Genomic DNA, 21,795 nt, shown 5'->3' with positions numbered 1-21,795 from the left:
AGGATAGACAGGGGAAGGGATGGGGAGTCACGACTCTGTTGATGAGATGCCCTGAAGGGGAGGGAAGATCAGAATCGCTGTTCAACACTGAACAGAGAAGAAGCTCAAGGTCACACTGGTCTGTACTAAATATTAAGGAAGGGGGCAGGGGCCGGGGGGAGGGAAATGTTGGTCACTGGTTATCAGTTGTTGTTCTTATGAAAATGCAAATAAAAAGCAATTTTAAAGGTATAGTTAGTAGTCACAATCAGGGATTTCAAACCTATTTTTGAGGCTGTTCCTTTCTCATGTGCAGTTTGGGGGGGTACTGAAAGTTCACATCTCATGTGGGAATTTCATTTACAGTGCATTGTGTACTTTTTCCTGGTTTCTCAGTGTACGGTCCTGCTTACTAGCTGCTGCCTAACACCCAAGAGCTGCTTTTAGCTCCTGCTCACCCAAACTTCATTTTAAAGTCTCAGGTAGAACGATGTTTCCTTGACTAACTGTTCGTTTTCATTGCAGCAGCATCACTCCAAGCGTCAATGTATCAAGCTATCCACCTGTGTCCCAACCTGAAAAACCCAGTAACGCACTTGACCCAGTCACACAGGCAGGTAAGGAATAATTTTCCCTATGCACCATTGGTTCAGTAGAAGTGCTGAAGGTTTATATCGGCCCTGTGCAATGTGCATCCAAGTGTGGTTTTCGCCACCAATCTGTGGCATAGTGCGGGACCACAGTTCAAAAAGAAATTTGAGCTAGGACTTCACGATCTGAACAGGGAGTCTTCTGAGACTTGTATCAATGTGTTATTTTTTTTTTTATCCAACCAGTATTTCTGACCCATTTTTGCAAGGGTTTTTTTTCCCCAAGCTTTTCTCATGGTTCCTTTTGAATCTTAGCTTGTGGAATTTGACATTTTTTAAATCTTTTGGGCCTTTTTTAAATTTTTTTCCATCCAATATTTCTGACCCAAGGTTTTTCCCCCAACCTTTTCATATGGTTCGTTTTAATCTTTGCATTTGTTGTTTGCCATTTTAACTCTTTTTTTTTTAGGCATTTTTAATTTTTGAAAACTTGAAATGGTTTTTTAAAACTAACGTGATATTCACTAAAGTGGGGGTTTGCAATGTTTTCACAGATTCAGGCTCCTTTTTGAGATGGATCGTTTCCTAGTGCCCAAAGATAGTGGGAATCCGAAACGAAAAGCAGAAAGAGAGGTGGAAACAGACAAAAGAAATGCAAAAACACAGAAATATGATGACTCTTATTTGGACTTTGGGTTCACATGCATCGCAGTTGTTGGAGAAGTTAAGCCACAGTGTGTGGTTTGTGGCGCTACATTAGCAAATGACAGCCAGAAGCCAACACAATTAAGGCGGCATTTGGAAACAAAACATGATGATTTTGAAAAAAAGACCAGGGATTTCTTTGTACAACAGCTGCAAGGCATAAAAAAAGCCAAACGACACTGTTAAATGTGGCCTCAATACCTGCAAATGCTTTGAAAACTTCTTACCACATCCACATTGCGTACTATCTGGGCAAAAACAAAAAGCCTTTTTACAGATGCTGAGAAAGGGATTCTGCCAACAATTCTCGCAGTCAACTGGGTAATGCTTGGTAACGGTGCAGCAGAGAAATGCAAAAGTATCTCTATGTCTGACACCACAATTTGCTGCTGCATCACTGACCTGTCCTCTGATGTCAGTACAGAATTGATATCAGGCTTGAAACACAGTCAGTTTGCTCTAAGGTTGGATGAGGCCACTGACGTTTCAAAAGAAGCTCATTTGATTGCTTCTGTGAGGTACTGCCATTGAAAATAAATATTGGAGGATTTGTTATTTTGTAGACCAATTCAGGGCAGAGCAACTGCACCTGAACTCTTTGACATTGTTAACAACTTCCTCCTACATTGCTACGGCCTAAAGTGGGAGGCGTGTGTTGGTATTTGTACGGATGGTGCTCCTTCAATGTGTGGTGCTAGAGCTGGGTTGAAAGCAAAAGTGTTGGCAGTAGCTCCACATACTGTGTGGACACACTGCATGATAAACCGGGAAGTTTTTGCTGTGCGCAATATGGGGAATGAACTCACAGAGGTGCTGACTTCTGTTGTAAAGATTGTACATTTAATTGAGATGCACCCCAAAGGAGCCCGCCTGTTTCCCATATTATGTGCTGAAATGGGAGCTGAACATGATGCTTTGTTGTTTCACACGGAGGTCAGGTGGCTATCCAGGAGAAAGGTTTTAAATCGCATTTATGAACTCTGGAACAAAGTGAGACACTTTCTCCTGCGTTTAGACCAGACAAAAGCAGAGCCTCTGTGTGATTCACGCTGGTGTGTACTGTTAGCTTGCCTTGACGACATCTTTGAAAAGCTACATTTTCTAAAAATCTCCCTACAAGGCACAGTAACCACATAATTTGCTATGAACACAAAAATATCAGCATTTAAGAAGGAGCTGGAGCTTTGGAGGAGAAGGGTTGATGTTGGCATTACCAATGCGTTTCCATTATTAGCAGATGCATAGAGGAGACGGAGTATGATCTTTCATGTGTTGCTGAACTAGTAGGAAACCATTTAAATGCTCTCAGAACCAGTCTCGAAAAGTACTTTCCAGAGCACAATTGTAACGTCAATGACTGGGTGGTTCAGCCTTTCCTAGCAGACCTAGGGGCCCACCTCCCAATACACCTCCAGGAGGAACTAATGGAGCTTCAAAGTGACTGCCTACTGGAGAGCCAATTCAAACAAATTGTCTTTGGGTGGATTTTGGCAAAATGTGTCTGCAGAGTTTCCAACTTTATCCAAATGTGCAGTCAATGTACTGTTACCTTTCAGCTCCTCGTACCTTTACGAGATTGGATTCTCAGCCCTAGCAGCCCTAAAGACTAAATATCGGTCAAAGCTGGAAGAAAACCTGTGGTTGGCTATTGCAAAAATGGAACAGGGACAGGAGTTCCCCATTACGGAACTTTATTCTATTCTATTGCAAACATTGAACCCAATATTGGCAGGCTGGCTGCTTAAAGACAGGCCCACCCTTCACACTAGTTCTCCAATATACCCTTCACACTAGTTCTCCAATATGCCACTTTCCAACTTGCAAGTGACAGCATTGATAGTAATCTCAAAGTTGTTGTACTTAAAAGCACATTCTTACATCAGTTGCATGTCAAACGTTACTGTAGGACAGAAATATTGGCTGTTTTCTTTTGTCGAATTAAATATCCAACACTACTTTTAGTCAAGTCCTCTGTATTGTAGCAAACAATTCTTAATGCTGTGTTCACAAATATTTGTCCTCTAATTTAGTGTTTGGCACCCACACTTCCATTTGGGGCACCATTCTACGCCAGCGCGCGATAACCGTTTGCAACCGATTAACATTTTGGAGTCCATATGTATGGGGGGGGGTGCCCAAGGAAGATACATTTCTCTTAGGGGGGTGCTCGGGGTCAAAAGGTTTGAAGACCACTGCCGTAGAATGATTATCCGGTTATAAAGAACATGTTTTTTAAAAAAAAAGGCATAAAACCTAATTGCTATCTTACTGGCACCGTTATATGTTAACATATATTTTGATTGCTAGTTTGGAAGAGCACTTAGACCCTCCCTGGTACCTAGGAGACAGGGCACGTGTGAGCTTGAATGGCGGAAGCTTAATTTACTAAACAAACCTTCAATCCCTGCTTGCCTTTTTACTTTTTAAAGTGGTCCAATATCCATGTTCTTGCGGTGCCCTTGTGTGTACGCTGCTATGTGTACGGTACGGTGCATATACAACTCGTACACATGGCTGCAACTTTAGTGGGTACGAGCAAATCATTCCTGTGCTTTACTGTGAAGGAACGAGTCACATGTGCCCAGCGATACTCAAGATTTTACTTGGTCGTCTGCCTAAGAACATTGCAGTTTCGGGTAGCCCCTGTGAGAATGTGTCTATCGTATATAAAGGGCACAGTGGCGCTATGCTTGTAATTTTCAATAAGTTGCCCAGACAACGGCATGCCAGTGCAACGACACCCACTGGCATAGATTTCCCTTGTGTGAGGATTGTTGATGTGTGGCATGTGGGCGGCGTGTGAGTCTTTCGCAGCATCTTCGATATTGCTTAAGTTTTGTTTGGCTGGCATGAAGGCTGGCCAAGTTTTGAAGTGTGTGGCAGACTGTTTGAGCCGCTGAGTGGTACAGCGTGCGCCGTACACACCATCAGGTGTATTCTCAGGCCGGGAATGATTGAAATGCCCTGATGAATGCGCTCTTTGATTCCTGCCTTCCTGCTTCTGGTGGCACAGGGTGCTTTGGGCTTGGATGAACAATCACAATGAATTTGCTTTTACTTTACAAAAGCTCCAAATTAGATGTGCTGTTGTGTTTCTGCGCACAGAGAAGGGTTGCAGATATTAGCCATCCAAGCTCTCATTAAGAAGGGAGGAAAAAAGGCTTCTCTAACCAACAGTGGACAGATGCCCTCCCCCCATCTATTTATTTCTCTTAAATATTGCTCGCGGTCTGATCATTCCTTTCACTTAAGTCATTGAACCCCAGTCAACAAAAAAAAGTAAACACATTCTCCAAAAAAAAACACTCTCCAAGTGACATCCATCAATTTTCCAGCAACTGAAAGAGATTTGCATTAAAGGAGAGCCTCCCCTCCATTCCTATTTTCCACCTTGTTCAAGCTGGGGAAGTTTGTTTAAAGTATATGCATCCTTTTGAGATTTGTGTAATGTGAAAAGTGTACAGGACAGGTACTCTGTTCTCAAGTTAGGTTTGTGATGCTGGAAATGCATTGGAGGGACATGGCCTCCATGTCCTTGTCATCTACTCCCTTACCATGTGTGTTCTATGTTGTTTTCTGTAGAGGAGACCAGTTGGGACTCTTGGCCGTGCAGCTCTTCCTCCTTTTGGTTGTGGTGAACAGAGACCCTTGGGATACCCCTCTGGCACCCATGGGTGGGGGTACAGACAACCCTGTACCCGTAGTGTATGTTCTTGGGCACCTGTGTGTGGCCCACAGAGCAGGGTATGGGCTGGTGGCAGTTCCATGCTGAATTTGACAGGTGCTCTGAGTATCCTCCATTTTGGGATACCCAGGCCCTGCCATAGGAATTAGTGGATTCCTGATAGAAGGCATGATGACTCCTGTGGCCTCTTGTCTTCTATTACCTGTTATCTTGTTTTCCCAAAGTCCTGGGAAACCCTGACTTTGTCCCTTCCCCTGACTGGCTGTTGGGTTGAAGAACCATATATGGTATTTTGGGGGAAGTCCTGGCCAGGCTGGATGGGTCTCCCTTCCTGCCCTTGGTTCCCCGGAGGCGTTGGCCCTGGACTCCACAATAACAGAAAAGGAGCTCCTAAAAGCAATATCGGGACTAAAGCTTGGGCGTGCCCCAGGGGAGGACGGGTTCACCGCAGGCTTTTACAAGGCCTTTGGGGGCAAACTGGCGGGATTCTTGGCGGGCTTGTTCTCTAGCATCATGACAACGGGGAGGGCACCTCCGTCCTTTGGTAAGGCACTAATCACAGTGATCCCCAAGGAGGGTAAGGATCCGGCCGACTGCCGATCCTACAGACCAATCTCTCTCCTAAATGTGGATGCAAAACTATTCACTAGGATAATTGCCACGAGACTCGACGGTCACATGCCGGGCCTGATTCACTCCGATCAGGTAGGCTTCATACAGGGAAGACAGGGCGCGGACACCATCCGCAAAACCCTGCATATTATGAGAGAGGCAGCTCCTAAGGAGGACAACCCGGTTCTGGTGGCCATCGACGCCGAAAAGGCGTTCGACCGAGTGGACTGGGGATTTTTGCATGCAGTCCTTGGGAAAATGGGGTTCGGATTGGGAATTAGGTGAGCTATCAAGGCCCTATACTCAGATCCTTCAGGGAGGGTCACGGTTAATGGGCGTCTGTCACGAGCCTTCAAAGAGGGACTAGGCAGGGATGCCCCCTCTCCCCGCTCCTGTTTGCCATGACCATGGAAATACTTGCTAAATATCTCAGGGATTCCCCGTTAGTTTGCGGCATAGATGTAGGAGACCGGACCTTTAAACTGGGCCTTTATGCGGATGATATCCTGTTACACTTAAAGGAACCAGCCAGATCAGTTCCAGCCGCCCTACAGGTTATAGAACGTTTTGGTCAGTTCTCAGCTTTCAGGGTAAACATAGGCAAGTCTATGATCTTCCCATTCGCGCAAGATATAGAAAGGAATTTGGGCGAACTGGCCCCCCTGGGCCTTCAAGTCTGCACAGAGGGGATAAAATACTTGGGGATTAACATTGTTAGACCACATGAGGACCTAAACCAGGCAAATTATCCCCCGCTGTTTGACAAGCTATACAGAGAAATGGAGGGATGGGGTAAAGGGCAAATCTCGTGGATGGGAAGAATAAACGCCATTAAAATGAACCTCCTCCCCAGGGTCCTGTACCTTTTCCAAATGCTCCCGTTGGGAGCCCCGGAAGCCCACCTCAAAGAAGCCCAAAGACGCATAATGAAATTCATATGGCAGGGACGGAGACCTAGAATAGGATACGAGACACTTACTCTTCCCAAAGAAAAAGGGGGGGTCCCCCTCCCAGACCTGCGCATATATCATAGAGCAGCCCAACTTAGGGCCCTGGCCCCACATCTTAGAGAGGACCCGGACAAACAATGGGTCTACCTCGAGAACTCCCTTCTGAACCCAGTCACAGTTGGAGAATGGCTATGGGTCCCAATGAAAAAACTCCCAAGAAGAATCCGGGAACACCCAATATTAGGCACAATGTGGAAGGCTTTGGAAGGGAAGGGACACAGAAAGAAGGTGACCACATGGATCTCTCCCCTAAGCCATATTTGGTCCACGCCAGTGCTGGAGGAAATCCCAGGCCATGAACATTACCAGTCCTGGTTTGAGGCAGGTCTCTGTAGAGTCGGCCAGCTGGTGAGGGAGGACTCTTTTATAAGTATTCAAGAGCTCGAGGAGGCTCTGGGAATTGGCAGGCTCTTTTTTTATGGCTTAAGGGTATCTTAATGCAACAGAAACATAAGCCCCATATTCAAAGAAAACTCACCCCAGTAGAGAAAATCCTAGAGACCCACGTAGATATGAAAGGGCTCATCTCTCTTCTCTATGCTGCCCTCTTGGCCCCCAGGGAGGGATCAACCAAAAGCCTCAGGAGAAAATGGGAGAAGGACCTGGGCTGCGGAATCGGGGATGGTCTCTGGGGGCGACTCTGCAGCAGAGCGTTTAAAACATCAATCTCCTGCCAATATAAGACACATGCCATCAAACTGCTCCACAGGTGGCAGTACGACCCGATCACCCTCTCAAGGATGTTCCCAGACGTAGTTCCATTGTGCTGGCATGGATGTGGAGAAAGAGCCAACTATTGGCACATGTGGTGGTCATGCGGGAAGGTCGAAGCGTACTGGTCTGAGGTGCTCAGCTGGCTCAGGGAAGTGGGGGAGGGGACGTTTCCACAGGATCCCATTCTGATACTGTTTGGTCTGCAGCAGAACGAGGACCACTGGGAAAAGTTACCTGACCTCGCACACTCGTTATTGCTCGCAGCCAGAGCTGTTAGGGCAAGAACCTGGAAGTGGCCCGCCCTCCCGACGAGAAAAGAATGGGTGGCAGTGGCCAAAGACATATATTTTATGGAAAAACTTACTGCAGCAAAACATGGCTCAAGTGCCCAGATCGAGACGGATTGGCTGCAATTCAACAAGATGTTTTTTAACAGAGGGGATCCACCTGAAGGACCTCAGGGGCACTTGACCCAGCCCAGAACACGCCCTGGTAGTGATCAATCTGATTTTGAACTAGAAGAGCCGATTAATCACTGATAGCCTAATATCCGGTCGGAGCTGCCCCAAATAAATCAACATGGACAAGCGGACTGAGTCCCCGAGAAATTTGGTTAGGAAGGGTGGGGCGGAGGTTGGGAAAACTTTTTAAGGAACAATGGCATTTCCTTTTTTCTGGTTATGGGCTCGTGCCCAGAAGTTGTGTTTGAATAAATTTGCTGTTAACCTGAAAATCCAATAAAAATTTAATTAAAAAAGAAAAATGTGGCTGAATGCACTTACCTTGATGCAAACTTGCAAGGAAGAATACCTCACGTCTCTGCCTGCGCATTCACAGCCAAAAAATGTATGGACAGCATTCTGTAGCTACCTTAACAAACGGACCGAAGAGACACCCGACTCCCCCATCTCTCTGGCCACATTAGGCTGAATCGAACTATGTACCTGCTAAAGTCGCCCTGTACTGAACGAACAATCCGATATGTACCGCCCGTTGTTGTGCATTAGACTGTACCTTGTAGATTTTGTAAAGTATGTTCAATATGTGCAACTGCTGCTAACTTTCGCAAGCAGAAAAAAAACAGTTAGAAAAAAAAGAATGTCCTTGGGATCAAGGGGCTGTCCACGTTTTTTACAGTGGAACAGGCACACAGGGTGCCGGGTAGACCACCGACGCCAGGTGCCCCATTGAGAGTACTAGTGGCCAAAATTATGAACTTTCAGGACCGAGACGCCATTCTGCAAGAGGCCCGCAGAGTGGGCTTCTATGAAATTGGAAATACGAAGCTGCGCATCTTTCCGGACTTTACATTGGAGGTACAACGTCAGCGGAGAACATATAACGCAGTGAGGCGTCGGCTTTGCAAGCTTAACCTAAAATACATGAGGTTTTTTCCAGCCAAGCTGAAGGTTCTCTCAGTGGGAAAGTCATGGCTCTTCACGTCCCCGAAAGAAGTGTGGGATTGGTTGGATGCCTCACCACACAATGGGGATCCCCAAAATGGAGGGGGAATGGGGGGGACACAATCCGGCACAGGAGAGTGACAACGAGGAAGGTGAAGGAGGTAACTCTGTGAGGGGTTATTGAGAACTAGTCACCTGGGATTAGAGAGGATGGGAATATGAGGGGGAAGTCGCACTAGAGGGGTGGTAACACGATTCCTTGCCCCCACACTTACAAAACATCATCGACGGCTACCCACGAGTTGAGGGGAAAAGGTGGGATAGGCAAGTCATGAGGTCCACAAATCAGAAGAGGTGGGATAGAACCCAGAGTTACCCACAGATCCACAGTTGGGGAGTTTGAAATGGGGAGGGTGTCAGGGGAGGGGGAGAGGAGAGGGAAGAGGGAGTTGGGGTTGATGATACCAAGTTGGGGTTGGGTATCACTTGGGGGCTAGTTGTAAGTATGGGTCAGAATACTATGGCCGGTGTAGCGACCAAACACAAGAAGACACGGTTCTGGGAGAGGGATAGGGAGAGGGGACGGCGGCGGCGGTCGGAAGGGATAGGGGGTTTGGATGGGAGGAAGGGACAAGACCACTGCTTGTTAAAATGAGGGAATGGGGAGGTTTGAGAATTGGTACCTGGAACGTCTGGGGTCTAGGATCTAGACAAAAGAAACAAAGGGTGGGGGAATTCTTGAAACGGCATGCAATACAACTAGCTCTGCTACAGGAGACGCACATGGGGAAGGAGGACTTAATGACCCTGGGTAAATTATGGGGGGGACAATGGTTTGGTACTACTTACTTGACCCAAGCGAGAGGAGTCCTGATTTGGGTGGCGAGAGGAGTGCCATTACGGGTGGAGAAGGTATTGAAAGACGAAGTGGGACGCATAGTGATGGTGGTGGGTACATGGGAAGGATGCCCGATATGCTTAGTGAATTCTTATGTGCCAAACGTGGATGATAAGGAACACTTCCTATCGGTCCTACACATGGTTGGGGCTTGCAGAGGGGAAATTATATTTTGGGGCGGGGACTTCAACTGCCAACTAGACACACACCTAGATGGAACAGGAGGGAGGGGTCCTAGTAAAACACAGATGACGGCGTCCCTCCACAAGGTAATGGAGGACCTTGATCGCGTGGACATTTGGAGGTAGAAACATGGTGAGGAGAAAGGGTTCTCATACTATTCAGGGGTACAAGGGTCGTTCTCCCATTTGGACTACCTCCAGACAGGGAGGGAACACTTCTGGCGATTTGAAGACCCGGAATATTTAGGACGGACCCTCTCGGATCATTCACCCCTGGTGGTCAGACTAGTGGGGGGAGGGGAGAGGCCTTCGCAGCCATTGTGGCGAAGGCAGAAGGACGCACTACAGGATGAGGCATTCACCAGCGAGCTATGCAAGGGGATTGAAACCTACTTTGAACTGAACAAGGGGTCGGTGGACTCAATGGGAATGCTCTGGGAGGCATTTAAAGCAAACATAAGTGAGCTGTGCCTATCCACTACAGTGGGGATGAGGAAAAGGTGGCAGGACACATTGCGCCAATTGGAAGGACAAGTGGCAGATCTAGATAAGGAGGCATGGGAGGGCACACCGGTAGGGGACAGATTGGCATCTTGCCTGGAGCTTCACCAAAAGACACTAACGGATCTGGCACACTTTGACAGTAGTAAACGGCACACCCGACTACATGGAGAGGGGGACAAGGCAGGGAAACCTCTGGCCTGTCTGATTAGTAGGGAGGGTCCAACTTGGGGAATAACCCAAATCAGAATTGAAATGGGGGTGCACGGTAGGCACCCAGGAATGAATTAACAGGGCGTTTAGGGAGTTCTATGAGGCCTTATATACAAGCAAAAATGGCTATGTGGATATGAATGTGGAAGAGTTGATGGACATGATCCGGTAGCCAAAATTAGAGGGGGGAAATTAAGGAGGAACTAGAGGCCCCAAAAGAGGAGAACGATATTAAATGGGCAGTACACATGATGAGGAAGGGCACGTCCCCTGGCAGTGATGTTTTCCCCATTGAATTCTACTCAGTATTTACAGACCTCCTAGCCCCACAACTCAAAAAAGTATACAATGAGGCATTTGAAAAGGGGATCCTCCCGGAGTCTATGAGGGAGGCAATAATAACAGTAATTTTGAAAGAAGGGAAGAACCCACTGGACTGCATGTCATACCGCCCTATTTCTTTATTAAACATGGATGGGAAAATCCTGGGTAAGGTTCTGGCAGCCAGATTAGCAAGAGTGGCTCCTACGCTGGTCCACCCGGATCAATGTGGGTTTATTGGGGGTAGAAATACGACCGCTAAGCTGACCCGTCTTCATCACATTATGGACCAGGTCAAAACCCATGATCAGCCCTTAGCGATAGCCTCCTTTGACGCCATGAAATTGTTTGACTCGCTGGAATGGAGATGGTTATTTTGAGTGTTGAGGGAATTTGGGTTCGGGGAAAACGTGTAAATGGCTGGCCCTACTGTACAACAAGCCGATGGCAATGGTGAGAACGAATGATTGGGTATCTGGGAAGTGGGAACTAGGCAGTGGGATTTGGCAGGGTTGCGCGGCATCTCCAATACTTTTTGGCCTCCCTTTGGAACCCTTAGCACAGTTTTTACGACAGGAGATGGTGGAGGCGGGGATAGGGGTCGAAGGGGTCCAACACATAGGGGGTCATTACGAGGTAGGAGGTAACCATGCTGCTATTAGCAGCATGGCTACCCCCTTACCGGGTACCGGGTCCGGCTTCCTTGAATGAGGAATTACCGGGCCATTCCGACCTTGGAGGGCCCGGTAATTCCTCATTCAAGGAACCTAGACCCGGTACATCCTTATTCCCATTCGAGCCCCAATAGGGCTCAATGGGAATGGAGATGATGCTAACAACGGCCCGTTAATAACGGGCCCGTTAGCATCCTCGTCTGATAGCGGGACCCGCTGGTTTTACCAGGCGTCCTTAGCGGGTCCCGCTAGCAGACTCGCAATGGGGCGGTAAGGGGTTGACGGCTCCGGCACATTTACCAGCACCGTTAACCCCTTACCGCCTACCTCGTAATGACACCCATACTGTCATTATATGCGGATGACCTTCTACTTTGTTTCCAACCCGCAGGAGAACTTACCAGCATTACTGGAGATTCTAAAGAACTTTCGACACATGTCTGGCTTCCTTATCAATGAGGGGAAATCAGTCTTGCTCCCCCTGGGAGGGCTTCGGAAAATCCAACACACAAGATCTCCCGACGGTAGGGATAAAATGGGAGACTGAGTCATTCAAATATCTCGGTATACAGATCTTTTATGACATGGAGGACACCTTCATGTACAACAGCGGCAGGGTACTCTCAAAAATAGGAGACTCAATGCAATTTTGGAAAAATCTACCCATATCCCTAATGGGTAGAGTGGCGTTATGCAAAATGGTGATCCTGCCAAGATTACTATACTACTTTACCAATATACCATGTGTGGTCAAAAAGATATTCTTTAAAATGCTAGACGTTAGAGTGGGGGTACTATTATGGAACAGAGGGAGGAGGAGGGTGTCCCTATCTACACTACGTAGACCTAGAACAGAAGGCGGGTTATGCCTACCAGACTATGAAAAATACTTGTTGACAGAGCAACTACAGGCGGTGTTGGATTGGGGACAGCCAGTGGGGGAAACCTCAAGGGGTCTAGTGGGGAAACTGCCGCCACATAGGAAAGGAAGTGAACTGCTGTGGAATCCATTGGGGAATCAGTTGTGTTCGAGGCGGTCATGGAAACGTGGAAGAAATACGTTTGAAAGAAAGGGCCGGGAGGCCTCTATGATGTACATCTGCCCTGGGGGATAGATCAAAAACTGCAACTGGCAATATGAAGGGCAGGAACACAGAGACTTCAAGAGAAGGGATGTGAGAAGATAGGGGACCTCTTCGAAGGGGGCAAGCTATTAACCTTTGTGGAGTGGTCAACAAAATGTGATCTCCCGAAGGGCATGTTTTTGGCATATGGGGTAATAGTCCGGAGAGTAGCGGAACTATGGAATGGGATCCCGGACAAACCGGAAACAAGCCCACTATTACGGGTACTGTTGGAACAACCGGGGGGGACAGCTAGGATCTCACGCATTTATAAAACTCTATGGGAATGGGAACCCACGACAAAGTTGAAGGTAAAGGAGAAATGGGAGAGCGATATGGGGTACCAGATTCCGGATAAGAAATGGGAGGCAGTACGGGAATCTGTCCGTAGGGTCTTGCAGAACGTCGATTCCAGCTGATCCAGTTTAATATAATGCACGGGACATATATCACCCCGACCACATTGAAGGCAATGAACAACACCCTAGCAGATGTATGCCCCAGATGTGGTGAGGGCCCAGCTGGATTTTGGCACATGATGTGGGATTGTGGGGTCATTACAGCCTACTGGGATAAGGTTATGGAAGATGAGAACAGGCTAATGGGGCCAAAACTGGACTGCAAACTGAAAATATGTATCTGGGGCTCCTCCCAGGGGGGAAGAAACACAAAACACATAACAAAACGATAAGGTTCCTACTACTGCTGGCAAAATGTCGAGTGGCTATTGCATGGAAACACCCAAAGGGCCCCACAATACCCAACTGGCTAACGGACATCCGCAGATGGGGAGCCGAATTGATGATACTACAGGGGATGGATACTGATACGGGGGGGTCGGAGGTCACTATACACTGTAGTCAATTATTGAACGATCTATCAAAAGCTAACGATCTGAAACCACCATGAACTACTCGCAACTGGAGGAGCTGGGGAGGATAGACAGGGGAAGGGATGGGGAGTCACGACTCTGTTGAGGAGATGCCCTGAAGGGGAGGGAAGATCAAAATCGCTGTTCAACACTGAACAGAGAAGAAGCTCAAGGTCACATTGGTCTATACTAAATATTAAGGAAGGGGGCAGGGGGCCGGGGGGAGGGAAATGTTGGTCACTGGTTATCAGTTGTTGTTCTTATGAAAATGCAAATAAAAAGCAATTTTAAAGGTATAGTTAGTAGTCACAATCAGGGATTTCAAACCTATTTTTGAGGCAGTTACTTTCTCATGTGCAGTTTGGGGGGGGTACTGAAAGTTCACATCTCATGTGGGAATTTCATTTACAGTGCATTGTGTACTTTCTCCTGGTTTCTCAGTGTACGGTCCTGCTTACTAGCTGCTGCCTAACACCCAAGAGCTGCTTTTAGCTCCTGCTCACCCAATCTTCAATTTAAAGTCTCAGGTAGAACGATGTTTCCTTGACTAACTGTTCGTTTTCATTGCAGCAGCATCGCTCCAAGCGTCAATGTATCAAGCTATCCACCTGTGTCCCAACCTGATAAACCCAGTAACGCACTTGACCCAGTCACACAGGCAGGTAAGGAATCATTTTCCCTATGCACCATTGGTTCAGTAGAAGTGCTGAAGGTTTATATCGGCCCTGTGCAATGTGCATCCAAGTGTGGTTTTCGCCACCAATCTGTGGCATAGTGCGGGACCACAATTCAAAAAGAAATTTGAGCTAGGACTTCACGATCTGAACAGGGAGTCTTCTGAGACTTGTATCAATGTGTTATTTTTTTTTTTATCCAACCAGTATTTCTGACCCATTTTTGCAAGGGTTTTTTTTCCCCAAGCTTTTCTCATGGTTCCTTTTGAATCTTAGCTTGTGGAATTTGCCATTTTTTAAATCTTTTGGGCCTTTTTTAAATTTTTTTCCATCCAATATTTCTGACCCAAGGTTTTTCCCCCAACTTTTTCATATGGTTCGTTTTAATCTTTGCATTTGTTGTTTGCCATTTTAACTCTTTTTTTTTAGGCATTTTTAATTTTTGAAAACTTGAAATGGTTTTTAAAACTAACGTGATATTCACTAAAGTGGGGGTTTGCAATGTTTTCACAGATTCAGGCTCCTTTTTGAGATGGATCGTTTCCTAGTGCCCAAAGATAGTGGGAATCCGAAACGAAAAGCAGAAGGAGAGGTGGAAACAGACAAAAGAAATGCAAAAACACGGAAATATGATGACTCTTATTTGGACTTTGGGTTCACATGGATCGCAGTTGTTGGAGAAGTTAAGCCACAGTGTGTGGTTTGTGGCGCTACATTAGCAAATGACAGCCAGAAGCCAACACAATTAAGGCGGCATTTGGAAACAAAACATGATGATTTTGAAAAAAAGACCAGGGATTTCTTTGTACAACAGCTGCAAGGCATAAAAAAAGCCAAACGACACTGTTAAAAATGTGGCCTCAATACCTGCAAATGCTTTGAAAACTTCTTACCACATCCACATTGCGTACTATCTGGGCAAAAACAAAAAGCCTTTTTACAGATGCTGAGAAAGGGATTCTGCCAACAATTCTCACAGTCAACTGGGTAATGCTTGGTAACGGTGCAGCAGAGAAATGCAAAAGTATCTCTATGTCTGACACCACAATTTGCTGCTGCATCACTGACCTGTTCTCTGATGTCAGTACAGAATTGATATCAGGCTTGAAACACAGTCAGTTTGCTCTAAGGTTGGATGAGGCCACTGACGTTTCAAAAGAAGCTCATTTGATTGCTTCTGTGAGGTACTGCCATTGAAAATAAATATTGGAGGATTTGTTATTTTGTAGACCAATTCAGGGCAGAGCAACTGCACCTGAACTCTTTGACATTGTTAACAACCTCCTCCTACATTGCTTCAGCCTAAAGTGGGAGGCGTGTGTTGGTATTTGCACAGATGGTGCTCCTTCAATGTGTGGTGCTAGAGCTGGGTTGAAAGCAAAAGTGTTGGCAGTAGCTCCACATACTGTGTGGACACACTGCATGATAAACCGGGAAGTTTTTGCTGTGCGCAATATGGGGAATGAACTCACAGAGGTGCTGACTTCTGTTGTAAAGATTGCACATTTAATTGAGATGCACCCCAAAGGAGCCCGCCTGTTTGCCATATTATGTGCTCAAATGGGAGCTGAACATGATGCTTTGTTGTTTCACACGGAGGTCAGGTGGCTATCCAGGGGAAAGGTTTTAAATCGCATTTATGAACTCTGGAACAAAGTGAGACACTTTCTCCTGCGTTTAGACCAGACAAAAGCAGAGCCTCTGTGTGATTCACGCTGGTGTGTACTGTTAGCTTGCCTTGACGACATCTTTGAAAAGCTACATTTTCTAAAAATCTCCCTACAAGGCACAGTAACCACATAATTTGCTATGAACACAAAAATATCAGCATTTAAGAAGGAGCTGGAGCTTTGGAGGAGAAGGGTTGATGTTGGCATTACCAATGCGTTTCCATTATAAGCAGATGCATAGAGGAGATGGAGTATGATCTTTCATGTGTTGCTGAACTAGTAGGAAACCATTTAAATGCTCTCAGAACCAGTCTCGAAAAGTACTTTCCAGAGCACAATTGTAACGTCAATGACTGGGTGGTTCAGCTTTTCCTAGCAGACCTAGGGGCCCACCTCCCAATACACCTCCAGGAGGAACTAATGGAGCTTCAAAGTGACTGCCTACTGGAGAGCCAATTCAAACAAATTGTCTTTGGGTGGATTTTGGCAAAATGTGTCTGCAGAGTTTCCAACTTTATCCAAATGTGCAGTCAATGTACTGTTACCTTTCAGCTCCTCGTACCTTTACGAGATTGGATTCTCAGCCCTAGCAGCCCTAAAGACTAAATATCGGTCAAAGCTGGAAGAAAACCTGTGGTTGGCTATTGCAAAAATGGAACAGGGACAGGAGTTCCCCATTACGGAACTTTATTCTATTCTATTGCAAACATTGAACCCAATATTGGCAGGCTGGCTGCTTAAAGACAGGCCCACCCTTCACACTAGTTCTCCAATATGCCACTTTCCAACTTGCAAGTGACAGCATTGATAGTAATCTCAAAGTTGTTGTACTTAAAAGCACATTCTTACATCAGTTGCATGTCATACGTTACTGAAGGACAGAAATATTGGCTGTTTTCTTTTGTCGAATTAAATATCCAACACTACTTTTAGTCAAGTCCTCTGTATTGTAGCAAACAATTCTTAATGCTGTGTTCACAAATATTTGTCCTCTAATTTAGTGTTTGGCACCCACACTTCCATTTGGGGCACCATTCTACGCCAGCGCGCGATAACCGTTTGCAACCGATTAACATTTTGGAGTCCATGTGTATGGGGGGGGGGTGCCCAAGGAAGATACATTTCTCTTAGGGGGTGCTCGGGGTCAAAAGGTTTGAAGACCACTGCCGTAGAATGACTATCCGGTTATAAAGAACATGTTTTTTTTAAAAAAAAGGCATAAAACCTAATTGCTATCTTGCTGGCACCGTTATATGTTAACATATATTTTGATTGCTAGTTTGGAAGAGCACTTAGACCCTCCCTGGTACCTAGGGGGCACGTGTGAGCTTGAATGGCGGAAGCTTAATTTACTAAACAAACCTTCAATCCCTGCTTGCCTTTTTACTTTTTAAAGTGGTCAATATCCATGTTCTTGCGGTGCCCTTGTGTGTACGCTGCTATGTGTAATGTACGGTGCATATACAACTCGTACACATGGCTGCAACTTTAGTGGGTACGAGCAAATCATTCCAGTGCTTTACTGTGAAGGAACGAGTCACATGTGCCCAGCGATACTCAAGATTTTACTTGGTCGTCTGCCTAAGAACATTGCAGTTTCGGGTAGCCCCTGTGAGAATGTGTCTATCGTATATAAAGGGCACAGTGGCGCTATGCTTGTAATTTTCAATAAGTTGCCCAGACAGCAGCATGCCAGTGCACAGACACCCACTGGCATAGATTTCCCTTGTGTGAGGTTTGTTGATGTGTGGCATGTGGGCGGCGTGTGAGTCTTTCGCAGCGTCTTCGATATTGCTTAAGTTTTGTTTGGCTGGCATGAAGGCTGGCCAAGTTTTGAAGTGTGTGGCAGACTGTTTGAGCCGCTGAGTGGTACAGCGTGCGCCGTACACACCATCAGGTGTATTCTCAGGCCGGGAATGATTGAAATGCCCTGATGAATGCGCTCTTTGATTCCTGCCTTCCTGCTTCTGGTGGCACAGGGTGCTTTGGGCTTGGATGAACAATCACAATGAATTTGCTTTTACTTTACAAAAGCTCCAAATTAGATGTGCTGTTGTGTTTCTGCGCACAGAGAAGGGTTGCAGATATTAGCCATCCAAGCTCTCATTAAGAAGGGAGGAAAAAAGGCTTCTCTAACCAACAGTGGACAGATGCCCCCCCATCTATTTATTTCTCTTAAATATTGCTCGCGGTCTGATCATTCCTTTCACTTAAGTCATTGAACCCCAGTCAACAAAAAAAGTAAACACATTCTCCCAAAAAAAAACACTCCAAGTGACTTCCATCAATTTTCCAGCAACTGAAAGAGATTTGCATTAAAGGAGAGCCTCCCCTCCATTCCTATTTTCCACCTTGTTCAAGCTGGGGAAGTTTGTTTAAAGTATATGCATCCGTTTGAGATTTGTGTAATGTGAAAAGTGTACAGGACAGGTACTCTGTTCTCAAGTTAGGTTTGTGATGCTGGAAATGCATTGGAGGGACATGGCCTCCATGTCCTTGTCATCTACTCCCTTACCATGTGTGTTCTATGTTGTTTTCTGTAGAGGAGACCAGTTGGGACTCTTGGCCATGCAGCTCTTCCTCCTTTTGGTTGTGGTGAACAGAGACCCTTGGGATATCCCTCTGGCACCCATGGGTGGGGGTACAGACAACCCTGTACCCGTAGTGTATGTTCTTGGGCACCTGTGTGTGGCCCACAGAGCAGGGTATGGGCTGGTGGCAGTTCCATGCTGAATTTGACAGGTGCTCTGAGTATCCTCCATTTTGGGATACCCAGGCCCTGCCATAGGAATTAGTGGATTCCTGATAGAAGGCATGATGACTCCTGTGGCCTCTTGTCTTCTATTACCTGTTATCTTGTTTTCCCAAAGTCCTAGGAAACCCTGACTTTGTCCCTTCCCCTGACTGGCTGTTGGGTTGAAGAACCATATATGGTATTTTGGGGGAAGTCCTGGCCAGGCTGGATGGGTCTCCCTTCCTGCCTTTGGTTCCCCGGAGGCGTTGGCCCTGGACTCCACAATAACAGAAGAGGAGGTCCTAAAAGCAATATCAGGACTAAAGCTTGGGCGTGCCCCAGGGGAGGACGGGTTCACCGCAGGCTTTTACAAGGCCTTTGGGGGCAAACTGGCGGGATTCTTGGCGGGCTTGTTCTCTAGCATCATGACAACAGGGAGGGCACCGCCGTCCTTTGGTAAGGCACTAATCACAGTGATCCCCAAGGAGGGTAAGGATCCGGCCGACTGCCGATCCTACAGACCAATCTCTCTCCTAAATGTGGATGCAAAACTATTCACTAGGATAATTGCCACGAGACTCGACGGTCACATGCCGGGCCTGATTCACTCCGATCAGGTAGGCTTCATACAGGGAAGACAGGGGGCGGACACCCTCCGCAAAACCCTGCATATTATGAGAGAGGCAGCTCCTAAGGAGGACAACCTGGTTCTGGTGGCCATCGACGCCGAAAAGGCGTTTGACCGAGTGGACTGGGGATTTTTGCATGCAGTCCTTGGGAAAATGGGGTTCGGATTGGGAATTAGGTGAGCTATCAAGGCCCTATACTCAGATCCTTCAGGGAGGGTCACGGTTAATGGGCGTCTGTTACGAGCCTTCAAAGAGGGACTAGGCAGGGATGCCCCCTCTCCCCGCGCCTGTTTGCCATGACCATGGAAATACTTGCTAAATATCTCAGGGATTCCCTGTTAGTTTGTGGCATAGATGTAGGAGACCGGACCTTTAAACTGGGCCTTTATGCGGATGATATCCTGTTACACTTAAAGGAACCAGCCAGATCAGTTCCAGCCGCCCTACAGGTTATAGAACATTTTGGTCAGTTCTCAGGTTTCAGGGTAAACATAGGCAAGTCTATGATCTTCCCATTCGCGCAAGATACAGAAAGGAATTTGGGCGAACTGGCCCCCCTGGGCCTTCAAGTCTGCACAGAGGGGATAAAATACTTGGGGATTAACATTGTTAGACCACATGAGGACCTAAACCAGGCAAATTATCCCCCGCTGTTTGACAAGCTATACAGAGAAATGGAGGGATGGGGTAAGGGGCAAATCTCGTGGATGGGAAGAATAAACGCCATTAAAATGAACCTCCTCCCCACGGTCCTGTACCTTTTCCAAATGCTCCCGTTGGAAGCCCCGGAAGCCCACCTCAAAGAAGCCCAAAGACGCATAATGAAATTCATATGGCAGGGCCGGAGACCTAGAATAGGATACGAGACACTTACTCTTCCCAAAGAAAAAGGGGGGGTCTCCCTCCCAGACCTGCGCATATATCATAGAGCAGCCCAACTCAGGGCCCTGGCCCCACATCTTAGAGAGGACCCAGACAAACAATGGGTCTACCTCGAGAACTCCCTTCTGAGCCCAGTCACAGTTGGAGAATGGCTATGGGTCCCAATGAAAAAACTCACAAGAATAATCCGGGAACACCCAATATTAGGCACAATGTGGAAGGCTTTGGAAGGGAAGGGACACGGAAAGAAGGTGACCACATGGCCCTCCCCCCTAAGCCATATTTGGTCCACGCCAGTGCTGGAGGAAATCCCAGGCCATGAACATTACCAGTCCTGGTTTGAGGCAGGTCTCTGTAGAGTCGGCCAGCTGGTGAGGGAGGACTCTTTTATAAGTATTCAAGAGCTCGAGGAGGCTCTGGGAATTGGCAGGCTCTATATTTACGGCTTAAGGGTATCTTAATGCAACAGAAACATAAGCCCCATATTCAAAGAAAACTCACCCCAGTAGAGAAAATCCTAGACACCCACGTAGATATGAAAGGGCTCATCTCTCTTCTCTATGCTGCCCTCTTGGCCCCCAGGGAGGGATCAACCAAAAGCCTCAGGAGAAAATGGGAGAAGGACCTGGGCTGCGGAATCGGGGATGGTCCCTGGGGGCGACTCTGCAGCAGAGCGTTTAAAACATCAATCTCCTGCCAATATAAGACACATGCCATCAAACTGCTCCACAGGTGGCAGTACGACCCGATCACCCTCTCAAGGATGTTCCCAGACGTAGTTCCATTGTGCTGGCATGGATGTGGAGAAAGAACCAACTATTGGCACATGTGGTGGTCATGCGGGAAGGTCCAAGCGTACTGGTCTGAGGTGCTCAGCTGGCTCAGGGAAGTGGGGGAGGGGATGTTTCCACAGGATCCCATTCTGATACTGTTTGGTCTGCAGCAGAACGAGGACCACTGGGAAAAGTTACCTGACCTCGCACACTCGTTATTGCTCGCAGCCAGAGCTGTTAGGGCAAGAACCTGGAAGCGGCCCGCCCTCCCGATGAGAAAAGAATGGGTGGCAGTGGCCACAGACATATATTTTATGGAAAAACTTACTGCAGCAAAACATGGCTCAAGTGCCCAGATCGAGACGGATTGGCTGCAATTCAACAAGATGTTTTTTAACAGAGGGGATCCACCTGAAGGACCTCAGGGGCACTTGACCCGGCCCAGAACACGCCCTGGTAGTGATCAATCTGATTTTGAACTAGAAGAGCCGATTAATCACTGATAGCCTAATATCCGGTCGGAGCTGCCCCAAATAAATCAACATGGACAAGCGGACTGAGTCCCCGAGAAATTTGGTTAGGAAGGGTGGGGCGGAGGTTGGGAAAACGTTTTAAGGAACAATGGTATTTCCTTTTTTCTGGTTATGGGCTCGTGCCCAGAAGTTGTGTTTGAATAAATTTGCTGTTAACCTGAAAATCCAATAAAAATTTAATTAAAAAAGAAAAATGAGGCTGAATGCACTTACCTTGATGCAAACTTGCAAGGAAGAATACCTCACGTCTCTGCCTGCGCATTCACTGCCAAAAAATGTATGGACAGCATTCTGTAGCTACCTTAACAAACGGACCGAAGAGACACCCGACTCCCCCCATCTCTCTGGCCACATTAGGCTGAAACGAACTATGTACCTGCTAAAGTCGCCCTGTACTGAACGAACAATCCGATATGTA

The 21,795-nt window shown here is 46.9% G+C and overlaps 1 long non-coding RNA gene across 1 annotated transcript in view; it reads left to right on the top strand.

Moving 5' to 3' along the window:
• Positions 1-509: 509 nt before the first annotated feature.
• LOC138579617 (uncharacterized) overlaps positions 510-21,795 on the top strand; it is a 33,394-nt gene continuing 12,108 nt past the window's right edge. Inside the window, exons 1-2 of the long non-coding RNA XR_011304097.1 lie at positions 510-596; positions 14,053-14,144. This is a non-coding gene — a long non-coding RNA (uncharacterized lncRNA). The remainder of the gene's footprint in view (positions 597-14,052; positions 14,145-21,795) is intronic.

Source organism: Ambystoma mexicanum, chromosome 3p, assembly GCF_040938575.1.
Source record: "Ambystoma mexicanum isolate Mex_15411 chromosome 3p, UKY_AmexF1_1, whole genome shotgun sequence".
Taxonomy (NCBI): domain Eukaryota; kingdom Metazoa; phylum Chordata; class Amphibia; order Caudata; family Ambystomatidae; genus Ambystoma; species Ambystoma mexicanum.
The sequence above is the reverse complement of the archived record's forward strand: the minus strand, read 5'-3'. Positions and strand labels throughout refer to the sequence as shown.